The sequence below is a fragment of the Sander vitreus genome, chromosome 4, assembly GCF_031162955.1.
Source record: "Sander vitreus isolate 19-12246 chromosome 4, sanVit1, whole genome shotgun sequence".
Lineage (NCBI taxonomy): Eukaryota > Metazoa > Chordata > Actinopteri > Perciformes > Percidae > Sander > Sander vitreus.
In genome coordinates, this window is record NC_135858.1 from 22,245,847 (window position 1) to 22,261,559 (window position 15,713).

General features: G+C 40.5%; 1 protein-coding gene across 4 annotated transcripts in view; it reads left to right on the plus strand.

Annotated features, from left to right (window-relative positions):
- Positions 1-15,713, plus strand: part of slc12a5a (solute carrier family 12 member 5a) — a 180,601-nt gene that overhangs the window by 128,048 nt on the left and 36,840 nt on the right. The window lies entirely within an intron of this gene.

Below are 15,713 nucleotides of genomic sequence, written 5' to 3' on the forward strand. Positions count from 1 at the left end.
TATTTCCTTACAAGCAATGTAGCATTTAAAAGGCTATTTTTTTTTTTTTAAACGGAGTCCGCCGCAGTGCTCACTCCACATAAAACGCTATATTAGTAGTGCAGTACATCACGTCCAGCAAACTTCACTGAGAACAATGAGGGCAAAACAGCATAATCTGTATTATCTTCAGTATTACTGACCGGAGTGTTTCTTAACATGATGATATCGACATTTTCACTGACACTGTAACGTCCTACATACATTTCTGTGAGTCTGTGTGTATCCCCACCAAAACTGTCACCAGCTACAGTAACAACACGCCTTGGTTCAACAAGGAAGTAAGGCGCCTATGCAGGGAGAAAATTGCTGCATTTAAATGTGGTGACAAAGTACAATACAGACTCCAGTTAAAACAGCTAAAGCCACTTATAGAGTAAAATTTGAAAACAAGCTCCAAGTCCACGACATTAAGGGCATTTGGCAGGGCCTACAGATAATCACTAACTACAAGACCAAGCATCATGTTCTAGACTGTGAACCCTTACTGAGAGGCTTTATGATTTTTACTGTAGATTTGAGTCCAGTGAAACTCAGACAAGCTCTCTCAGTCTTTCCCACCCGGGTTGTTTGGTCACCCCCCTTTTTCAATCTCAGAGCATGTTGTCAGAACATTTTCAATTGGTCTCTCACCACATCAATAGTACCTGCTTGTTTCAAATCAGCCACGATCATCCTAGTGCCTAAGAAAAATGCCTCAATGACTATAGGCCTGTTGCACTTACGTCTGTGCTCGAGAGCCTAGTCTGTAGGAACTTAGAGCATATTACACTAGACCCTCATCAGTTTGCCTACAGGGCAAATAGGGGAGTGGATGATGCAGTGTCACTATGCACACATTTCATTCTCCAACACCTTGTGCCCCACAAAGGTGTATCCTGTCTCCTCTTTTATATTCTCTTTATACCAACAACTGTATATCCCACTCAACATCAGTTAAACTGTTAAAATGTGCAGATGATACCACTGTAGTAGGTCTTATCTCTATTCTGATGGTGATGAATCTGTTTACCGGTGTGAAGTAGTACAGCTGGTGAGGTGGTGTGAGGACAGTAACCTAATCCTCAATACATCTAAAACCAAAGAGCTGATAGTTGACTTTAGAAAGAAGGCAGCCCAGCACCTTCCCCTCTCCATCAATGGCCAGGTTGTTAAGAGGGTCCCCTCTAGGGCTGCACGATATTTTGTTTCATCGTCTACATCGCGATGTGCGCATGCGCGATAGTCACATCGCAGGGGGAATGGGGGGTTTATGGGAAGTGAGGCTCTCCCTTGTGTAGAAAAGTACCATAAGCGGCAGCTGCCGCTGACACAGTGATGCACATGCTTTTCCATTGGTAGTGAAGCTACAGTAGTCAGTGTTTTATGTTCGCTGCAACGACAAACTAAATCACCTGATTAATGCAACGTAATCACGACATATCCCGGCCATTTTACCAGCCAGGCTAAAGCTAACATAGTTAGCCTAAAGAAACAAGACGTCTGTCCCAACTAACGTTATGGTTCAGAGCTGCGACGCTGGAAAAGTAACACTAATCTACAACAGCAGTCTGTTTCTGATATAACGTAATTTACACTGATTTAAGTGCTCTTGGATACACTGTTTGTTGCAAGAGGCTCTGCATGCACAGCAAACCAACAATCATGATCAATTTTAATCAATTTATCAAACAACTAAAGCAGGCCGCGCTAGTCGACCACAACCTGAAATTTAGAGGAAGCAACATGCATGCATTATTAATATCATTCACTTTAGCCTGGATTGATATTATATGAATACAATGGTGTCATGTCAGTCAACCAGTGTATTTCTTCCTAATTTCCCTCTCCAAAATCACTTCAGAAGAGTAATCACAGCGCTTACTTGCTTTGGTTTTTGTAAAGCATTAAAGTTCAACAAAGACTGGTTCACATAAGAAAATTTCTTTTTTCGTTTTTATTTTCTTTGTAGATACACTCCCCTACAAAATCACCCCAGTAGTCTTTTTTTCATATCGCAATATATATATCGCAGGGGAAAAAAATATCGCAATGTAAGTTTTTTTCCAATATCGTGCAGGCCTAGTCCCCTCCTTCCGCTTCTTAGGCACCACCATACACCAGTCTCTCTCATGGGACCTGAACATCTCATTGTAAGCAAAGCCCATCAGAGGCTATACTTCCTCTGTCAGCTGAGGAAATTTGGGGTTAGTCTGAAAGACATGACTCCTTTCTACCGAGCCATCTTGGAAAGCACGCTGACCTTCTCTATCCTGTCCTGGTATGGTAACGCAACCAGCCAGGATAAGCAACAGCTAGAGAAAGTAGTGCCTCCAAGATTATTTGCTGTAGCCTGCCTACCATAGCCTCACACTATGACACCAGAATCATCAGAAAGGCTAGAAACATCACCACTGACCCCTACCACCCAGCACATCACCTGTTCAGCCATTTGCAATCAGGGTAGAGGTATAGAAGCATCACCAGCAGAACATCACGCTTCAGAGATAGCACCTACCTCCAAGCTATACGACACTTAAACATGGCTTAACGTTTTAACGTTTTTCCCTGCGGCATTATGTACTTATGGACTGTCCTCTCTTCACTATGGCTGCCCCCCCCGCACTATGGAATGCCCCACTGCACTAGGGACAATCCCATTCGCAATTTCACTATGAGCTCTGGCTTGTGCCTCCTCCACCAAGCACTTTATGGACTGGTCCACAACCAGTAAACATTTAACACTTTAAAGTGCAATATGTGTTCTTTATGTTTACGTCTGTGCATTTGATGTCAATATGTGAGGTATATGTGTGCAATGTGTTGTTATGTCGGTGCACTGTTGTCAATAAGGTGGTATGTGGGCACACCAAGACAAATTCCTATCAACTGCACTGTTAAAATGGCTAATAAACTTAACTTAAACTTAATCTTAAACTTAACTTAGTATTCTCTGGTCTAGCACAGCTAAAAGCACAAAAATGCCAGGACGCCACGTTAGCGTCACCTTCACTACTGAGTTTGTAACCATAAGGCTACCGACAATCCTTCAACTGACTTTAGCAGTTTAGATACCAGGCTTAACTGTCCTGTTGTTACAGACGTTAACTAACCACAGACAGTTTCCACGCACAGCGACGCAGTTCATGGCGCTGCTGCAGAATGAATATAGGGGAAACAAAGAATATTTGTTTTTGGAATACTTTTTTTTTTTTTGTCTTTTTGTTTTTGTCTGGGGTTCATTCTTTCCCCTATATTCATTATATGTACAATTATAGGTGAAATACTGGTCTGGATCTAGAAGTCACACAAGATCTTATCTCTGACATCCTCAGCCACTTTTGAAGGTGCCTCCCACTTTGAAATTGGTACTTCCCGCCCATGCTCGGCACAGATGTTCTTGTACATTATGCCAGCCACTTGGTTATGGTGTTCCATGTATGCTGCACCTGCCTGCATCTTACACCCTGCTGTTAATGTGCTGAACTGTCTGTCAACTAGAGCAGAGAATATATATAATATATATACAAAATCAGTCATTCAAAGGAATAATAATTGGATGCAATGCAATATATATCTGTTCTTACAAAATGGGCTTTTTATAAATTTAATTTTCAAAAAAGTCAAAGAATTTATCTGCATTTTTTTTACTTTAAAATACCTATAACAATACAAAATTCTCTCTCTAGTTTAACGTTTTTTTTCCTCCATGCATACTATGGCACATTATCGGCAGCATATTTGCATTTCCTCCTCATTTTCATCTCTTTTCTATCATGTAAATCATATTCTGAGCTGTCCGTACCACACTAATTTACTGTAAACTATGGTAATCTGTAACTTCTATAGCAGCAAACACAACACATTCTCGATGCATGAGGATGTAGAATCTGTTTAAAATTCTGGTGAAACTGACCTGCTCCATTCAATAAATCCTTGTATTTCTACTATAAATCAATAAGAACTGCAGGAGATTAAGTGCGCTGCAGTAAAAACAAAAGCACTAATGGGTTTTCTGGGGTCATTGTGTGTAATAAGAATAAATGTAGTGTTTTCTTGATGCATTGTAATGCTTGTGACTGCTGAGCTAAAGCAGCTCATTGTTATCAGATATGTATGCTGCAGAGGAGTTTTTCCTGTTGCTGAAGTTTAATACTGATTACAATTAATAATAATAATATTAATTATTAATTACTATTATAATAATATTAATTATATTGTTATTATTATTATTATTATTATTAATAATAATAATAATATTGAAAATATTGTTTAAGCTGTCTGCTATTCTAAGACAATTACTAAAATCATCTCACAAAAGTCTGCTGTTATGATGAAGTGTGCATAGATATATCACTTTGCAGTGGATGCACATTTGCTGTAATATTGTTTATTGTGCACCCTGGACAACTTGTTCACCTGACAGATTGTTATGCTTGTTGCCAGGAGATGGTCATCACGAGTGTTCCCAAATATAGATTTGTACTTTCCATTACATCATGAATCCCTAATAGCAGAGTTTATGATTGTTTTGTTAACACACTCACTGGAGAGAAAGAAAATCTCCATGAGTTTAAAACTTGTCAATCATTCTCTGTTGATATTATAAATTCCCTGTTCGTGTTTCTGGATTGCATCTTAAATGCCACTCACTAATAAGTTCCTTCCACATCATCCCCTGGTATTTTCTGCTGTTGGCTGTTGAGATGCCAGTAGGAAGGAGTTTACTTTTCAGCACTTGATCGACAGACAGGCAGCTACATTATTAATCCTGTGGGTAACGGTGGTTTTAGCAGTAAGACGAGATATGACATTGCAAAGCTGAAATGAGAAGAGACGTACGATAACGATGACGATAATGCAAATAATGAATGAAGTTATCCCAAATTAGCGTGACAGACTGGTGGGAAATGGACTGAGTCACGTGGTAACATATTTCATATAAAACTCTGTAACTCCAGACTATGTGAGGTAAAAACACAGTTTAGTCATTTTGAGTAGCCACAGCAGTGACAGGTTGACAGCTTTTCTATGATCTCTGACCCAGCCTGTCTTCCTAGGTTCCCAATCAGCCTGCTATTTCTTCTACCTTATATATTTGCTTTTCTCCTCACGTCAGTCACTTTTCCATTATTTCCCTTCAACTCAGTGAGGTTCCCTCTCTTTTTTCTCACCTGCAAAATTGATAACATTTTCATTTACATTGGTACAGCCTCACTGCTACCATGGCTGTCTACGCTTGTTAAAAACTAAACTTAGCCATCTCAATGACAACTAAGCAAACTACATTTGCTGATGACGGACAGTTTGACATCAATCCATTTGAGCACAAAACATGCGATCAAACCACAGTAAAAGGCCAATTCACCCAAACATTATAATACAATATGTTTCCACTTGCTTCTTGTGGTATCTAGCCATGCAGATACATTTGGTTTTATTTGCACAGGTTTTGGAAATTTCTGCCTCGAGTCCAATACAATTCAAATTACATTTGAAAACATCAACAGCAACCTCTCTTTCCAGAATTTCTCAGTTCATCAAGATAATCCACAGACCTCACTGCGAGCACAAACTACTTTCTATGGAAGAAATAGTCCTTGACAGTGAGACAGGGACACTGTTTCTAGAAAGAGATGTAATTTGGGTGGCCTAACCCAAATGATATCCCTTTAAAGGGCCTAACCTTTAAACAGGTTTCAAAGCTACTATCTATTATGTCGCGATCGTACAAATATTGCATGTAGCAGTGTTAGACAACAACATTGTCCACATGGGAGTAAAGCATTGGTTCAAAATGGCTTCACTGTTTGCTTGTGGTATATTCCCCCATTATCCTACGTAGTTGTCCCAGATGTAAGGTGTATTTGTCTGGCTCCCCTCTGCTTGGCTAACCCTGGGAACAGGTCTAATCTTTCCCCTGTCACCCCAACCCCTTCAATACTTTAATTAGTCTGCACACTACACCAAGCTGCTGCTTCCCCAATCAGCAGCCCATTCCACAGGCAATCTCTCCATCGCCATGAGAGGCTTTTCATTAAGGAAGCCTGTGGCGTTTTATAGCTCACACAGCGACCTCTCTCTCTCTCTCTCTCTCTCTCTCGCGCGCGCGCGCTCTCTCGCCTTCCCTCTCTATTTCTCGCTCCACTCCCTCTCTCTCATCCTCGCTCTCCATCTCCTTCATCATCGGTCCCTGGAGTGATTGAGTGAGTGAGTGAGTAAGTTGCGAGGGAGGGAGAGCAAAGCAGCGGGCTTTCTTTGTCGCAGTGTTAAAGCCAAGATTAGAGATTTGGTTGGCATGTGACATGAGGGAGCAGTCTGGAGGTCGCGCAGGTTAAAATAGAAACCATTCGCAGCTGATCTGCCTACAATTTTCTCTTCCCTGACCTCACTCATTTGAAATTAAAGGACAATTCCGGCGCAAAACGAACCTAGGGGTTAATAACAGATGTGTACCCACTCTGTCACTCTCTGGGACATGTTTTCATGCTAATCGAATGTGTTTGTAGCTTGAAACAAACTAGCGCGGACCGCTGATTAGCTTACAATGCTAGTATTCAGGGCATGTAAAAGTAAAAACTAATTGCTATTTATACCACTAAAAAGGCTCACCAAACTTCAACGGTAGCATAATGAGGGTCCCTAAATGTTAACAGAAGCATTGTAAGTGTATAGACAGTTTATTAAAAAGATAGTTTAGAAAGACAGTAGCTCCCAAGACGGCGGCCGCCTGTATACGAGAAGAAGTCTTTATAATCTATCTTTTTAATAAACTGTTATTAACCCACCGGAATTGTCTTGTTTATTTGAAAAGCACCTTTCAAACACATGGGCAATTCAAGTGTTTTACTTGAGGTAAATAAAATGTATTACAAGACAATTTAATGTGTTATATTAACAGCGGATCAAATGACTTGTGAAAAACCCACAGAGAATTATCAACCGACTCTACAGTTCCCTTTAACGTCTTTGGAGCATTTCTAGCATCTTTCAGCTCGTTGTTTTAGTTTCTGGACTGCAACTTCACTGTTTTAGATAACTGTTTCCTCTCTCATCTGTTTTCAGCAAAAACCTCTAAAACACCCTCTACACTACAACTACAAAGCACCAAACAGCAGACAAACAAAATTTGCAATTAGCTGGTCAACATAGTTGAGCATTTAGTAGATAAAGAACCATATATCCCTTTCAGTTCAATCTCTTTTTAGAGAGCTAAAAAGAGATTGAATTGTGGACTTACATTCATCAGATGACCAGACACACGATTCCAAATAAATGTTAATCAGTCCCTCCAAGATTTTGCAGACTTTTTTTGAGATTGTTGCGGCCCAAAATGCCTGATTTTGCTGGGGAGCTTTTGTAAGAAATTGCGATAAAAGTTGCGATGTCTTTTGTCTGTTTGTTGCAATTAAGTTGCGGGAGACAGTGAAAGTTGCAAAAAAGTTGCGTTTTTTTTAATTTTTTTTATAGTTCTTTAAAAATAAAAAGGAAACTTGTTTTGGGGAGAATAAAACTACTCTGGGCTGAGATTTCCTAGTAATCTTACCAAAAAGGCTCAGGATGCTGCAAATGTTGGTATAATATGAAAATGGCTGGTGGATTTAAGACAAAAAAATAATAATTTATTGAATGAATCAAATTTGAACATATCTGTCAGTGGCTTGTTGATCTTTACATTGTTAGCTAATTTCCTATCCTGGGCTGGGACACACATTCATACGGTTTGATAAAGTAACGTTACTTATTGGACTTTAACTTATCATTAACTTAGGATAACAAGCGTAGCTGTCCTCAATTTAGGTCATTGTGTCGTCTCATCTCCTTTTTTTCCTGCATCCACCGTGTGTGTTGTTTGTGTGTGTGTGTGTGTGTGTGTGTGTGTGTGTGTGTGTGTGTGTGTGTGTGTGTGTGTGTGTGCAAGCGTCAGCGTCGGAGCAACAGCCCCACCCGCTGCAGAGAGCCGACAGCCAGGATTGAAACGGCAGCGACTTTTAAATCGTTACAGCGTACATTGATGTTAAAATGTATACAGGACGGTCTGAAATGTTTTGCACGGTCTTTCGCTGTACGTTTTGTTGGTAAATGTGAGATGTTCGAGTCACACGTCTCGTCTTCATATCACAAACAAGGAAATGATCAACCGTTCTCACTCCCGCTTGGTCATTGGCTCTCAGAGTGCACGTGGGACTGCTGGGATTGGTTGAAGTTGCGGGAAAGTTGCGGTGATTGGTCAAAATTGCGAGTCGTACCAAATTCACGGTGATTGGTTGAATTTGCGTGAATTGGCGCGATCGCGAAATCCTGGAGGGACTGGTTAATGTTGCTCTGTATTGGCTGGATGAGTAGATGGGCAAACACAGTATAACAAGTTTATAAGGTAACAATATGTCAGTGTTGTTTTTACAGTTTGTAGCGCTGCTAACACAATGAAGAGGAAAAGGAAATATACAGGAAGATGAAATCAAATGAAACAAAAATAGATCAAAAATACAGTAATGCACAAAATCTACAGTTTCAATGCAGTTGCAGTAGGTTTCCCAAATGTGATAACTAAATGGTTGCCAAAAAGGAAGATTTATGCAGGAGTAATATGTTCAGTTCTCCTGGTTCTTATTAGAAATCTGGCGGCATCGTCAAGAATACGTTGCTGTTGTCTAATGATCTTTATGGGAATACAATACAAGGCACCTTTTTAGTAGTGCATGTGGCTGGAGATGAAAATTAGCTTCTCTAAATCTTCTGGCTATTTGTTTTAGATGATAAAAGGCTGATTTAGTTATCGCTTCAACACGGGTGCGGAACCTAAAATCTGTGTATTAAAATTACAAACTTCTAACTTGGCCTTTAGTATTTGCTCTATAAATTCTTGTGCATCGACCAAACCTAATGCTCTTTACCATTTCAAGTACAATTCAAGTAATTTTCTAGATGAGTGCTCTTGCAGAGAATTACAAGAACATCCCTGTCCTGTTTTTTTTTTTGTTTTTTTTTACATATTAATGTTCTCTCATATAAATGTTTCCCTCGTAGTTGTTTTATGACCCCTGCTCTTATCTTTGCCCTCACCCGCCCCTTTTCGCTTCCACCCTCTCTCATTAGCCCAGTGCATCATATCATTGTTCACATAGGCAGCCCTCTGAAGGATGTGCCATGATTAATGTCAGTTAATGTTATATTACAGCAGCGTGCATATGAGTTCACAGCTGAGCTAAACTGAGATTTCACACCTCACATTTTGTCTATTAGTGAAGACAGCAGGCTAACAAGCTAAGTGGAGGTTTTTGTTCTACTGCAGTTAACTATTGTTTTCATCATTGATTAATCTGTTGATTATTTTTTTAATTAACTGAACTTAAGATATTCAATACACAGTCATACATGATAAAGAAAAGCAGAAAATCCTCCTATCCTAGAAGCTGGACACAGCTAATTTCTGGCATTCCTGCTTAAAAAAATAACCAAAACTATTAATCGATTTTCAAAAATGTTGCTGATTGTTTTTCTGTCCATCAACTCATGGAGTACTCGAATAAGGGTTTCAGTTCTGCTACACTGAAAAAAGGAAAAAATCTCATTTAAGGCTCTTAAATGTTATTTTTTTCTTTCTAATCCATGATTAAAAAAAAATCACGTCAAGCACCATTTGCATTTTATTTTCAAACTTGATTGGGCTGAATTACAAAGCAAATAATCTGGCTTTAGGAGCTTTTATCCTGAATTTCTGAAGTCTTTTTTCATAGTTAGTTTTAAGATGTTTTTAGTGGCTTGATTTCCAAGAAATCTTTTTTGCTTACTCGATTGGCAGATTCTTTGTTTGACACTATCACATTTCTCTAGATTCAACACTTTTTGGGTCATTTGTAGGCAGGTTTTTACAGTGTAGAAACCATTTTCCACTCACCTGTTCTGCTTTCATCCAAGCCAGGTTGCTGCTGACCTGAATTTCAGTGTGTATCTACTGCTGCACATGTGCATTACTGGACAAGGAGACTTTAAGCCTTGAATCTGATAGTGCGGCTAAATAGAGGTTTCACAACTGGTGGGAACATATGAGGCTTTGTGGAGTCTTTTAACCTAGAATATTCTAGTAACACATATACATATACGCTATTTCGTGGTGGTGAGCCTTCAGCACCATAGAGCACGTTAAGGTACAGCAGTCAGTGTTTTACAGATAACTAGTGGATAACGCTTTTACACACACACACACACACACACACACACACACACACACACACACACACACACACACACACACAGTGTTGACCGCTGGTCAGGAGGCTGATGTTAGCTGGCCTCTCCTCTGACTGTCTATTTAATAATTCAGCACACCTGAGCAGAAACACATTTGCCCTATCAGCTCCTGTTTGGCCAGCAGAGCGTGGAGATGGCATTACAAGCTCCCAGTCTGCCTCCCCTACTGTCATTAGCCTCCCCCCCTCTCCCTCCACCTAACCCGCTCCACTTCATGCCTCTGTCTCTTCCTCCACAAAAATACAACTGAAAGTGTGCTCCTCTCCTCGCTCGTTTCTTCGTCTCCTTCCTCTCCTCTTGATTCCTCCCTTGTTTCCTACTCTCCCTTCTATTCCAATTCCCTCCTCCTCTCCCCTCTGACTGCCTCTCCTCTCTTGTTTTCTTTTTTCCTTTCTATCCCCTCTTCCTCCTCCTCTCCTTAAAGGAGAATTCCGGCCAATTTTTACGTTAATCTTGATCGCTATAGCTACGCGACTACTTTCGATAGAAAAAAACCCAACCCGAATCAGTGCAGGTAACACAGAGAAGCTGCAGCTACGTAGTACAAGCGTCCCCTGAGCTAAAACGGCAGTGGTCGGGGCAAGTTTTAGAGTGCCTTTGTGCCTCTTGACACAAAATGCAATTAATATGTCTGTGCCACATGAACAGGGCCCTTACGTGTCAACAAGATGCATTTTCAACTCAGACATTGTTTAAATTCACCTACCCTGGTCCCTGTCTCGATCCTGCCGGTAGCTAGCTTGCCCTGCGAGCTGATAGTCGTTAGTCGTTAGCTGCTAGCTGCCGTCCGGTGAGTGTATTCAGACAGGCTTCTGTGATAATCATCCCAATAAAAATCCACGGAGTGGCGGTGGTGTGGCTATGTCCTCCAGAGGACAGTTCATGTCACGTCTTGAAGTGTATTCCCCCCTAAAATAAACAGTACTGCGGTAGTAGCTGTTAGCTGCTAGCTGCCCTCCGGTGAGTGTTTACAGCCAGATAGCCGTTAGCCCTTAGCTGCAAGCTGCCGTCCAGTGAGTGTATTCAGCCAGTATTCTGTGATAATCATCCCAATAAAAATCCACGGAGCGCCCAGTGGTCTGGTGGATGTCCTGCATAGGACAGATCATGCCTTCGCAGCGAAAGGTTTAGATTATTTCCCCCTCAAAATAGGTACTCTAAAACTAGCTCAGGGGACGCTTGTAGTACGTAGCTGCAGCTTCTCCGTGTTACCTGCACTGATTCGGGTCGGGGTTTTTTCTATCGAAAGTACTCGCGTAACTATAGCGATCAAGATTAACGTAAAAATTGGCCAGAATTCTCCTTTAACTCTCCTTACCTACCTTCTCCCTTTCTTTCCTCTTGTCTGCTTTCCTTTCGTTTCTTCCTTTTATCTTTCCTTTTCATGGCTCGCTTCTATCCCTTTCTCCTCTCTTCTAAGTTCTTACCCAATCAGATCTGAAAAAAATCCAACAAGAATGTGTGACATAATGACAATGACAATGAACTATCATATTAATTGATTATGTATTGGTGGATTTCTATTGATATATTGTAGAAAGTGGGGACAATTGGATGATGTTTTCTACAGTAACCTAATCAGCTGGCCTACAAAGTCAGGTGCAGCTCCAATAAGGGATTATTAAACATTCAACCACGTTCAGTAGATTTTGGTACAGCTGCCGAGCATAGAAGAATTCCTGTAAGAAGTGATTTACAGTAAAAGCCGACACTGGTTTTGCCAGCCTAAGCAGGTTGGCAGGGTGTCCCAGAGCCCAGGGGGCTAGAAGTTTACTTTTATCTCCTGAAACTCCTTTCAGATGTATGTAGTCTCCCCACTTTCCTCCCCTTCTCCTCGGCCCTCTTTCATTTTCCTTCCCCTGCAGCTAACCAAGGATGTGAATTTGCTTTCACCTTCCCTTTTTAACTCTTCTCGTCTCCAAACTCTGACGTCGAGTAGAGAGAAGGTCCTCCCTTTGTTAGCCTCATCAATTCAGGAGATTTCTATAGGAGGGGCAAAATAAGGCTGTGGGGGCATGAGGTCTCTGGGAAACAGTTACGCAGAGTAGCCATAGACTATATAGAGTGTAGCATATGTAACATATAAATTACATTATAAATTACATAAATTACGTTTGTATATTGCCAAGTAATATTCCCATTCTGTGTGAAAGTACTCATGACAAAAACAACGATATAATATATTAATAATATAAATAATATAAATATATTGACGTGCAAATGATTGCACAAAAGAAATGTTTCCAGTGTATAAAGGCCTTAACCAGACCATAATTTATTTAGCATAACCACGATCTTTACCTAAAATTACCTACACTGTGGTTTCCATGCACACATATATTGTAGAAAGCAAGACTTTTAAAAACATTGGACAAGAAGTTATATTTCAGATTCACCAGTCTAAGCTCAATGCAGTTTGCAATTTGAAATTGCAAAGCCATCATTTTTATTATCTTCTTATCATATTTACCATTAACACAATCTTTCTCTAACCTTACCTTATGTCAGCCACAACCTCCTTCCTAATAGGTGCTGCGACATTACAACAAAGTCACATTTGCTACTTTGAGAGGACAGTAATTACTCTCACAACCGCAAGTTGTCGCGTGTGGATTAAAAAAAAAATTAAACAAATAGTCAGTGCTGTTGTTTTACTGATAAAGGCAGCGTCAGAATGAAGAATGCAATAACATTGTGTTTGGTTATTGCTCAGTGGATCATGTGAATAAAGTGCTCCTGATGGAGACTGGAGAGAAGCAGAGAGAGAGAGAGAGAGAGAGAGAGAGAGAGAGAGAGAGAGAGAGAGGTCCAGCCTGGTGAGAGGCTAGTGGTAAGTGGTAGGGCAGCAGGATGCATTGGATCTGAAGTACGTGTCACGGCAGATGTATTGAAAGGTCCTGTTGTGTGTCTAACACACCTGAGCCATCTATTCGGTGGGTTCACTACACTTCCCAGGGGGGTCGGTGGGCAGCTGTTCCTTCCTAGTTCAGTGGTGCCACACTGGCCAACCTGTGGCTCTGCAGCAGTCAGTGCTGCCTTTGCTTGCGGTGGCCTGCTCTCTGGGGAAATCATCACTCTGCTGGCTCCAAGCCCATTAGTGTGTGTGTGTGTGTGTGTGTGTGTGTGTGCGTGCGTGCGTGCGTGCGTGCGTGCGTGCGTGCGTGCCTGTGTGTATGCATCTATCAGAGCAGACGCAGGTCAGGACTGCAATCCCCATCCACAAATGAAACACCAATTGAATGAAAATAGAAAAGCGGCACATTCAATAAACGTCCAGCCCCCCCAATGCATACACAAGCGTTTCATCTGTTTCAGGAGATTTCGCAATATAAAGTCATTAGAAGCATCCATTAGTTCACCCGATTTTTTTGTTTTGTGTACCAAACCCACAGAGGTGTTTTATCATGTTCAGGTTCTCAGACTCAGTGTAAGCCCTCTCAGTTTCTATTATCTGTGTCTGTACATCTTATGTAACACCAAGGATTTCTAGCAGTCACACACTGTTTTTCAAAGCCTGCCCATTGTTCAATGGGGATTATAATTTATCACTCAGCTGCCGCAGACACTCATACAGCGGGCCAACATACAAGGTCTGCTTGATTGATATTTTTTTTTATTCGAATCAGCCACCTTGAAAGGACTTACAGAGCCTTCATCCTCTTCAGGGCGTTGTGTCTGCTGTTGTATGTAAATGTTCACAGGTTTCCCTTCTAATAACTTACCTGTTATTACAAACTGACCTCAGACCACTTTTTGCAGCAGCAGCAGTTCTGGGTCTAACAACAAAGTGCTGATGGCAGGGTTACCTTTCTTCCTGCAATACCTGACTGCTAATGTACATTACACATGAAGTCCCTGAAGAAACTCAGTCTATTTAATTACACTGCTACTGGGCGGGAGAGTCATGAAAATAAAATAAAAGTGTGTTTGGAAATTATACATTTTGTCTTTTTTTATCCTAATAGTTTGTGATTGTTTAAAACAAAAACAAAAAAATGTCTTTGTAATTATTAACTGTAAGCATGTGTTAACATATGTCCTGTCTTTCTGACTGAATGTTTGAAATATGTCTTCTTGTGGGTTTTGTATTAATGCAGGAAATATTAGACAGTGATACTGGACCAGCAGCCTAAACGGCGTCTTCACATGGTACCATTGGTGCACAGAGAGCCAACTATTCCACTAAATGTACACATTGCTTATATAATACAAATGTAGTTTTATCGGTTGACGCCCATTCAGGATTTCAGTATTCATAAACAAAAAGAAAAACTTTAAGACTCTCGACAAGCAGATGATGAAAAATCCTCTACCCGTCACACTGAAGGGCACACTCACAGTGAGTCACAATCTTATTTGCATTAGCTTAGACAACAGACAAACTGTGCGACTCATTATCATATAGTGGGGGAGATGACAGAGATGGACGAGGTTTGCTCTCCGCTGTTCCCTACAGCAACCTGTGGAGGCCATGATGTGGCTCTTTGATTAAAGCACAATGAGGCTGAAGGTTCAGAGATTCCCTGCTGCAAGGATTAGGTTGTAGAAGAGGCAAGGTTGTAGGTAACATTTTGGCTCTACAGAGAAAGAACTATACATACACACCTGACAAATGCAAGAAATGTGTAGCTGAATATAACATTGAAGACATCTACAGAATAATAGCAACACAGAACATTTCAGATCTTTATTGTTGCACAAGGAAATTATTGTTGCTGTAAAGCATCATAAACACAAAAACACAATGAGACAATTATAGATATCAAATGGCATGTTATAAGAGTAAAGTGCAACAATAATAATAGGGATAATATCAAATTATTATACATACATATTACATACATACAATACATATTATACTAACTTAGTTTCCAAGTTCGGTAAAAAAAAGTTCGGTAAAAAAAACTCATGCGAAAAAAGCTGGTGAAAGTGTGTTTCCATCCGACGGCTTTAAAGCGAATAAAAACCTGTGCGTAATGATGTCACATGCTGTTTCGCGGTCAAATTGGTATATCGAATTGATTTGAGACATTTTAATGGTGTTTCCATTCATTTTCGCTCTGAATCACACAACATTCAAGCTGACATTTGCGAACAAAGTTTTGCCAGACAAAATGGATCGCGCCATCTACCAACAAATGATCAATATTGCACAAGTTGTAATAGTGCTTATGTGCCAGCTGATACATATCAAGCTATAATAAGAAAACAACGATGCTATCAACACATTGCTATGATGATGCAGATGCACGTAAATGCCCAACGACAACGGAGGCGGCCTGTGGTGTGGGAACGACAGCGTTATATTTTGCTCATAAATTAAATTCAAAAAGTCTCTCGTCTCCTCGTTCGTCTACTTCCGTCTGTCTTTGTTGACACCCGCCATGTGTGCAAACAGAGCGGAAATACTGGGCGGAAATGAACTAAAACTTCTTCTTCTT